Consider the following 11,078-nt stretch of genomic DNA (forward strand, 5'->3'; position numbering starts at 1 on the left):
GTCTCACACAAATATTTACATATCTAAATGTGTCTTTTCGCACAACTCACCTGTAACACTGTCCTACCGTCATTATCAACAGCTGTAGGTAGTTCAGTATATGTCTCACACAAATATTTACATATCTCAATGTGTCCATTCGCACAGCTCACGTGTAGTATTGTTACCCCTTTTTCATTCACTGACTGAGATATGTACGGAGCAAACACCCAACTCTTGTGTACCTTCATATCATACGTGACACAAGGAGGTAAGGTTCAAGCTCTCCACTCTGCGTAATAATCCATAGTTTCCTGTCTTTACCACTCCAAAGAGCGTAATATCATCAGGCTTCACACCGACCTCAGACACTAAGGACACATATTCTTCTGCACCAGACAAACATTCAACAGTCGCTGTTTAATATGGAGACATAAGTTTTTATCGACATTCTGACGATTCAACCAAATGATAAGTGCCTCCAGTAACTTCTTATCTGTTCATAAATCTAATGTACCTATGAAGTCAGTGGAGATTTTTTTTATTTGAATTCTCTGACTAAACGTTTATACATGTGAATATCATGACTAGATGATATAACTATTCTGTTGTGAGTAGATTTTGATATTGTAATGTAATAGAGAAACTTCCCTGGACAATTTTCTATGAATCCAGTTTTGGTGTCATTGCCATACAAAAGGGCAACTGTTTCCTGGATATAATCATGAGAAAACTTGTAAAATAAATCATTATCGTCATCATCATCACCATCACCATCATCATCATTATCATCATCATTTGTTTTTATAAAAAAAACAAACATTTGTTCATTTCAACTAAACTTTTCCGTAATGATCTGACTCTGGCTGCACAATCAAGTTCAGTTCCAGGAAAAGCTATATCTAACCTTTCTTGTCAACGCTTTCACCGTTAGGATCTAAACCTTCCCGTAATTTAAGAAGAGAAACAGAAGAGCTTTAAAGTGCTCTTTTGGTAATTTCTTCAGTGTTTCTTTTAAGTGATCAATTGGTTTCTTGAGGAAATTGACCCCCTGATCTCTTAAGTCAGAAAAATCTCTAAACAGTTGCCAGCACTGCGAAAATCCTATATTAGGCGCATGTTTGACTATTTCAGATACCCTTCCACCAGCTAATCTTTAAATGTCTGGGACATACTTTTCTAACATCAATTCTTTTTCCTTGCTCGTCATGCAATGTTTACCTCGCAAGTCTATGGTATCTTCTGCACTGAATAATATACAGGAAGACTTTGAGATACTTTCATTTCGGCCATTTAAAATCAAATTATTTGATTTTCTTTTTAGTTAACCACAAAATGCAGATTGTATCTAGTCTTCTCTTTTCTTCATTTCTTAAAAAACAATTATCCACTTATAGCATCAACAAATACAGATAACCGTGCATTTAGCTCAACCATGCAATCCCATTTGTTCATGCTGTAAAGCTGTAAAGGATCTTTTGAATGTCCAGTATCATCGTCCATCAGCCACCTCAACAGTTGGTAGCACATTGATGTCTTCCCGTCCTCTGTGGCGCCATTAATGATGACAATGCCCTTCCTTTGAATATACTTTTTGGCCTTTTCTAGAGCTTTTTTTATCTCTGGTCTAGTTTGATGATTGACTGTTGCTTTTGTTGTTTATGCAATTAGAGGGAGGTTCGTTTTCTCAGTCAAAAATATTTTAACAAATTTGAAAATAAAGATATGTCCAGATTAACAAATTTTTTTTACAAAACTAGTAAGACCCGAAGGCAGTTCTAAACACGGTTGTGTAAACATATTTTACATTACCTTAATTACGCAAATTACTATAAAAATAATGACTTCAATCCTAAAGTTACTGATTTTTTCAGATGACAGAGCATAAGCTTACTACACTTCTGACAACAACTCAACACAAGCTGATTGGTTTTATTTACGACATACTATACTGAAATGATAAAGAAAAGCAGGGTAATATTTATTCCGATATTTTTTGGAAACGCGTTCTCCAAATAAAGTGAAACTTTGTGGATTGAGTAATAAGGTCATATTACACCTTGTCATGTATCGAAAATTTAGTCACGGTACAGTGCGCAGCTCTGGTAAATGGAGGAAGGAAAAACCAAGAATCTCGTGCACCTTGTTGTTCTGGTTTCATGCAGCGTTGGTCAAGTCACTCTTCGTTAGTCTTTATACAGACCAACTGTTTCCCTAAAATTAATTTAGAATTTGATTCGTTCTAATAATGGCACGACTCACAGAAGTTCAGAGGGGTCAGGCCATTCAGATGCTGATGCAAGGACAGCTGCAAAATCAGGTTGCTAGGCACCTAGGTGATTCCTCCATAGAACGTCTTGTAAGACATCTTCGGGAAACTCGGCGATTGGCCGATCGACATAGGTCAGGACGTCCGCGCATAACGTCACGACGTCATGATCGCTATATCTTCGTCTCTCACGTGCGTAATCGGTGCCTTACTGCCGTTGAGAGTGCACTTAATGTTCGTGGAAATCATGGTCGTCCTATATGTTCAAAAACTATAAGGAATCGATTACGAGAAGTTGGTGTAAGAGCACGTCGCCCCTACGTAAGTCCACACCTTACTCCTGCACGACTTCAGCGTCGTATGGCCTGGGTCGCTGCACATGCTCCATGACAGTTTCCACTGAGGCAGTGGAGACACGTTTTCTTCACGGACGAGTCTCGATTCTGTCTTTATCGATCTGACGGCCGTCAACATGTCTACCGACGTCGTAGCGAATGTTTTACGGACGCTTGCGTTGTAGAGAGGGATAGGTTTAGGGTCGGTTCAGTAATGGTGTGGGGAGGAATCTCACACGGGTTAAAATCACCATTGGTTATTGATTTCAATTTAACTGCAGTTAACAGCAGTTAACAGCAGTCCGACTCCATGTTATCCCTTTCTTACAGCAGCATAATCTAACCCTCCTGCAGGATAATGCTAGGCCCCACGTAGCAAGGATTTGCCAAGTCTTTCTGGCCAACAACAACATTCAACCACTAGATTGGCCGCCATATAGCTCTGATTTGTCCCCTATCGAGCATCTTTGGGACCAGTTGGATAGACATGTTCGAAAGCACCAGCCACCCCCTGCTACTCGAGAGCAGTTGACCAGAGCTCTAATTGAAGAGTGGGACAACATCAACGTAAGACGGATTAACGCTCTCATGAACTCTATGACCAGAAGAATAAGGGCCGTGACCACAGCAAACGGCGGACACACAAGATATTGATGACTCAGTTCAATTTCAAAATCCTATGGGTCCATTCAATTTAATCGTTAGTACCTCTAAACAAATTGTCAGATGCAAAATACAGACTTTGGAAATTTTTAAGCTTTAATTTATCTGTAGGTATACAAAATTTCGTTTTAAATGAAGCCCGATAGCATACTCAATTTTTGGTTTAAAGTTCACCTTGCGTTTCTTTATCCTTTTAGTAAATATCGCTCTTGAAGTAAAATATCCTCATGCTTGACGTTGTTTAGCATACTTACTTATCATAACTGTCAGCTTTTCACTCCATTCTGTAAAATACAAGGACCATAATGATTCAAGAAAAAGAGAAAATAATTATTATGCCATCTGCAACAGAGTTGATTAAGAAGACAAAGATGTGACATTTTAGGAGATGACAGAAAAGTTTGTTAAAAAAGTTTCTCAGTGGTAATTGTGCTCTGTGTCTCTGGGTACAAAGCAAGAACAAAATTCGATTAATATGACCATGGATGTCTAAACGCAGGCGTCATATTCATTCTGTGATTTACCCGAACATTGAATATTTATATACACGTCTTCACCCATAGGGCCTGTATTTCTCACTTTCATTAAGATTAAGGATTTACAGACTTTGCTAGATATCCCCAATTGGGCCAAGTGTCTTCCACAGCACGGGGCTTGAAAACCCAGTATTTTTACACAACTGATTTACCTTCACCAAAGAATACTTCATACCCAATTACAGGAGAATCCTGGCATTATCGTGGAAGGATTTTTTTTAACAATTTGCTGTATTTTCGCTATGGGGAATAAGTGATTCCGGTAAATTCTAAGATGTTCCAGAGCCAATTTTGACAGAATTCTACCATCCTCTCAGCAGATGAAGGATTCTAAGGAACCGGTTCTATTTCCCCTACAGGGCACTGTCCCTTCTGCCCTAGGGAGCTGGGACACAACGTTTCTGCAAACTGATTTCCTTTTACAAATAAGGTGTTTCAGACTAAATTTGGGCAAACTCCTATCTTTTTTTACAGAACTTATTAAGTTTCCACTTTTTACCGTGCCCCTCACGCCAAAGACCCACCATTTATACAAAATTGATTCTTCTTCACCCAAGGATGCCTCAGACTAAAGAGTATACAAAAGACAGACAAGTGAAAAGCACATTTTTTTCAAAATATAATTTAGAGTTAGATACTGTAGAGGTAAACAATGAAGATAATTGTATCATGCAGCTGTTTCGTCCTTCTAAGACTCGAAAGTGATGAAAAGGGACTAAATATAAAAGCCGAGGAGACGACTAAGGAAACTCGAAAGTGATCAATGGAAAAGTCTAAATTAAGACTGGGTGATGATGCAGCCCATAATTGAATACTACAGTAATTTCATAATTTTTCATTGATCCTGTGATTTTAGAACAGGGTCAAGAGCATGTGTATTTCTGTCAGTGTATTTCTGAACTGTGCCGCTTTTCAAATGAATGACAAACAGGTTAAGGCAAACCTCGGGGATCAGCAGTGTCTACCACCTGTTATTTTAAAGATTGTTCAGCGAAACACAATAATTCAGTAACGTAACAACGTAATAACGTAACTCAGATAAACTAAAAGCATCGCGAAAATCCCAACATGGCAACATAATCATAATTCAAACTCAAATTTCATAAAACTAAAGCAAAATATGAACAAAAGAACGATTTACACGGAGACTTGAAAAAGTACAAGGAGAATAAGACCAGGTGTTCCGGAAGAGTAAGCGTCTTTCTGCTTTATCAACGACACCCGCCATGTAAAGTTGTAAACCTTGGTAAATCCAAGTAACTGATGTCGTGTTATCTAAAGATAAAAAGGTATACAAAAACGGAACCAACAGACAAACAAATGAGCATCAAATACGTCCAGATTCATACCGCACAAATTTAATATTTCTCAATGAGATCTCTATGGCGACCATAAAACTTCCCGATACTATTCATCAACCTGCATCCTTTGATGAACCCTTGTGTTACTAGTCACGCGATACCTTCTTGCATGAAATTCGTGATTATGGAAACAGGTCAGGGAACAGAAGAAGGATTTTCAAGAATTTGCTCGAACTCTCCTATTGTATCCCTCCCCACCCAATCCAACCAATCTATCATAATACAGACAACATCACAATACACAGGTCAGACAACATCCTAATACACAGGTCAGACAACATCCTAATACACAGGTCAGACAACATCCTAATACACAGGTCAGACAACATCCTAATACACAGGTCAGACAACATCCTAATACACAGGTCAGTCAACATCCTAATACACAGGTGAGACAACATCCTAATACACAGATCAGACAACATCCTAATACACAGGTCAATCAACATCATAATACACAGACCAGACAACATCCTAATACACAGGTCAGATAACATCCTAATACACAGGCCAGACAACATCCTAATACACAGGTCAGACAAAATCCTAATACACAGATCAGACAACATCCTAATACACAGGTCAGATAACATCCTAATACACAGGTCAGACAACATCCTAATATACAAGTTAATTAACATCCTTATACACATGTCAGACAACATCCTAATACACAGGTCAATCAACATCCTAATACACAGGTCAGATACCATCCTAATACACATGTCAGACAACATCCTAATACACAGGTCAATCAACATCATAATACACAGACCAGACAACATCCTAATACACAGGTCAGATAACATCCTAATACACAGGCCAGACAACATCCTAATACACATGTCAAACAACATCCTTATACACAGGTCAGACAACATCCTAATACACAGGTCAATCAACATCCTAATACACAGGTCAGATACCATCCTAATACACAGGTCAGACAACATCCTAATACACAGGTCAGACAAAATCCGAATACACAGGTCAGTCAACATCCTAATACACAGGTCAGAAAACATCCTAATACACAGGTCAGATAACATCCTAATACACAGGTCAGACAACATCCTAATATACAAGTTAATTAAATCCTTATACACAGGTCAAACAACATCCTAATACACAGGTCAGACCACATCCTAACACAAAGGTAAGACAACATCCTACTACACAGGTCAGTCAACATCCTAATACACAGGTCAGAAAACATCCTAATACACAGGTCAGATATCATCCTAATACACAGGTCAGACAACATCCTAATACACAGGTCAGACCACATCCTAACACAAAGGTAAGACAACATCCTAGTACACAGGTCAATCAATATCCTAATAAACAGGTCAGACAACATCATAATACACAGGTCAGACAACATCCTAATACACAGGTCAGACAAAATCCTAATACACAGATCAGACAACATCCTAATACACAGGTCAGATAACATCCTAATACACAGGTCAGACAACATCCTAATATACAAGTTAATTAACATTCTTATACACATGTCAAACAACATCCTTATACACAGGTCAGACAACATCCTAATACACAGGTCAATCAACATCCTAATACACAGGTCAGATACCATCCTAATACACAGGTCAGACAACATCCTAATACACAGGTCAGACAAAATCCGAATACACAGGTCAGTCAACATCCTAATACACAGGTCAGAAAACATCCTAATACACAGGTCAGATAACATCCTAATACACAGGTCAGACAACATCCTAATATACAAGTTAATTAAATCCTTATACACATGTCAGACAGCATCCTTATACACAGGTCAGACAACATCCTTATACACAGGTCAGACAACATCCTAATACACAGGTCAATCAACATCCTAATACACAGGTCAGACAACATCCTAATACACAGGTCAGACCACATCCTAACACAAAGGTAAGACAACATCCCAGTACACAGGTCAGACAACATCCTAATATACAAGTTAATTAAATCCTTATACACATGTCAGACAGCATCCTTATACACAGGTCAGACAACATCCTTATACACAGGTCAGACAACATCCTAATACACAGGTCAATCAACATCCTAATACACAGGTCAGAAAACATCCTAATACACAGGTCAGATATCATCCTAATACACAGGTCAGACAACATCCTAATACACAGGTCAGACAACATCCTAACACAAAGGTAAGACAACATCCTAGTACACAGGTCAATCAATATCCTAATAAACAGGTCAGACAACATCATAATACACAGGTCAGACAACATCCTAATACACAGGTCAGACAACATCCTAATACACAGGTAAGACAACATCCTAATACACAAGTCAGACAACATTATAATAGGCAGGCCAGACAACATCCTAATACACAGGTCAGACAACATTATAATACACAGGCCAGACAACATCCTAATACACAGGTCAGACAACATCCTAATACACAGGTCAGACAACATTATGATACACAGGTCAGACAACATCCTAATACACAGGTCAGACAACATCCTAATAAACAGGTCAGACCACATCCTAAAACACAGGTCAGACAACATCCTAATATACAGGTCAGACAACATCCTAACACACAGGTCAGACAACATCCTAATATACAGGCCAGACAACATCCTAATACACAGGTCAGACAACATCCTAATACATGTCAGGATATATTTTCATACACAGGTCGGTCATTACACGTATACGCAAGTCAGTGAAATCATGAGACAAAGATAATTCTTTATTTTCATACACATGTCAATCAATATTCTCAAACACAAGTTAAACAATATCCTTATACACAGGTCAGTAAATATCCTTATACACAGGTCAGACAACATCCCTATACACAGGTCAGTAAATATCCTTATACACAGGTCAGTAAATATCCTTATACACAGGTCATCTAATTTCTGATACACAAGAAAGTCAATATCCTAATCGATATTGTAAATATCGATTATATGAAAGCTTTCTTATAACTCTGTTTGGTAATAAAAAAGGTCTTTCAAAGCAGTGGGATACCTCCGCACAGCTTGAATATCCGTACCAGTGTTGAAATAATCCCAAATGGCACCAACATCACCCCTCAAAACAGTGACATCACCCCTCATGGCACCAACATCATCCCTCACAGCAGTGACATAACCTCTAATGGCACCAACATCACGCCTCACAACAGTGGCATTACCCCTAATGGCACCAACATCACCCCTCACAACAGTGACATCACCCCTCATGGCACCAACATCACGCCTCACAACAGTGGCATCACCCCTAATGGCACCAACATCACTCCTCACAACAGTAACATCACCCCTCACAACAGTGGCATCACCCCTAATGGCACCAACATCACCCCTCACAACAGTAAGATCACACCTCATGGCACCAACATCATGCCTTACAACAGTGGCATCACCCCTAATGGCACCAACATCACCCCTCACAACAGTGACATCACTCCTCACAACAGTGGTATCACCTCAAATGGCACCAACATCACCCCTCACAACAGTGATACCACCCCTCACAACAGTGACATCACCCCTCATGGCACCAACATCACCCCTCACAGCAGTGACATTACACCTCATGACACCAACATCATCCCTCACAGCAGTGACATCACACCTCATGGCACCAACATCACCCCTCACAGCAGTGACATCGCACCTAATGGCACCAACATCACCAATCACACAGTGACATCACCCCTCATGGCATCAACATCACGCCTCACAACAATGACATCACCCCTCATGACACCAACATCACGCCTCACAACAGTGACATCACCCCTCATGGCACCAACATCACCCCTCACAACAGTGATACCACCCTCAAAACAGTGACATCACCCCTCATGGCTCCAACATCACTCCTCACAACAGTGACATCACACCTCATGGCACCAACATCACCCATCACATAGTGACATCACCCCTCATAACACCAACATCACCCTCGAAACAGTGATACCACCCCTCACAACAGTGACATCACCCCTCATGGCACCAAATTCACCCCTCACAACAGTGACATCTTACCTCATGACACCATCATCACCCCTCACAGCAGTAACATCACACCTCATGGCACCAACATCATGCCTTACAACAGTGGCATCACCCCTAATGGCACCAACATCACCCCTCATAACAGTGACATCACTCCTCACAACAGTGGTATCACCTCTAATGGCACCAACATCACCCCTCACAACAGTGATACCACCCCTCACAACAGTGACATCACCCCTCATGGCACCAAAATCACCCCTCACAGCAGTGACATTACACCTCATGACACCAACATCATCCCTCACAGCAGTGACATCACACCTCATGGCACCAACATCACCCCTCACAGCAGTGACATCGCACCTAATGGCACCAACATCACCCATCACACAGTGACATCACCCCTCATGGCATCAACATCACGCCTCACAACAGTGACATCACCCCTCATGACACCAACATCACGCCTCACAACAGTGACATCACCCCTCATGGCACCAACATCACCCCTCACAACAGTGATACCACCCTCAAAACAGTGACATCACCCCTCATGGCTCCAACATCACTCCTCACAACAGTGACATCACACCTCATGGCACCAACATCACCCATCACATAGTGACATCACCCCTCATAACACCAACATCACCCTCGAAACAGTGATACCACCCCTCACAACAGTGACATCACCCCTCATGGCACCAAATTCACCCCTCACAACAGTGACATCTTACCTCATGACACCATCATCACCCCTCACAGCAGTAACATCACACTTCATGGCACCAACATCACCCCTCACAACAGTGACATCACACCTCATGGCACCAACATCACCCATCACACAGTGACATCACCCCTCATGGCACCAAGATCATGCCTCACAACAGTGATACCACCCCTCACAACAGTGACATCACCCCTCATGGCACCAACATCACCCCTCACACAGTGACATCACCCCTCATGGCACCAACATTACCCCTCACAACAGTGACATCACACCTCATGGCACCGACATCAACCCTCACAACAGTGACATCACCCCTCATGGCACCAACAACACCCCTCACAACAGTGACATCACCCCTCATGGCACCAACATCACGCCTCATAACAGTGACATCACCCCTCCTGGCACCAACATCACCCCTCACAACAGTGACATCACCCCTCATGGTACCAAATTCACCCCTCACAACAGTGACATCACTCCTCACAACAGTGACATCACACCTCATGGCACCACATCACCCCTCACAACAGTGACATCAACCCTCACAACAGTGACATCACCCCTCATGGCACCAATATCACCCCTCACAACAGTGACATCACACATCCTGACACCAACATCACCTCTCACAACAGTGACATCACCCCTCATGGCACCAAATTCACCCCTCACAACAGTGACATCTTACCTCATGACACCATCATCACCCCTCACAGCAGTAACATCACACTTCATGGCACCAACATCACCCCTCACAACAGTGACATCACACCTCATGGCACCAACATCACCCATCACACAGTGACATCACCCCTCATGGCACCAAGATCACGCCTCACAACAGTGATACCACCCCTCACAACAGTGACATCACTCCTCATGGCACCAACATCACCCCTCACAACAGTGACATCACCCCTCATGGCACCAACATCACGCCTCATAACAGTGACATCACCCCTCCTGGCACCAACATCACCCCTCACAACAGTGACATCACCCCTCATGGTACCAAATTCATCCCTCACAACAGTGACATCACTCCTCACAACAGTGACATCACCCCTCATGGCACCATCATCACCCCTCACACAGTGACATCACCCCTCATGGCACCAACATTACCCCTCACAACAGTGACATCACACCTCATGGCACCGACATCAACCCT

The 11,078-nt window shown here is 41.7% G+C and overlaps 1 pseudogene; it reads right to left on the reverse strand.

The window, feature by feature from the left end:
• Nucleotides 1–520: 520 nt before the first annotated feature.
• Nucleotides 521–9,305, reverse strand: LOC132564280 (uncharacterized; annotated as a pseudogene).
• Nucleotides 9,306–11,078: the final 1,773 nt, after the last annotated feature.

Source organism: Ylistrum balloti, unplaced genomic scaffold (assembly GCF_031769215.1).
Source record: "Ylistrum balloti isolate Yb309-2 unplaced genomic scaffold, AGI_CSIRO_Ybal_v1 Utg372124, whole genome shotgun sequence".
Lineage (NCBI taxonomy): Eukaryota > Metazoa > Mollusca > Bivalvia > Pectinida > Pectinidae > Ylistrum > Ylistrum balloti.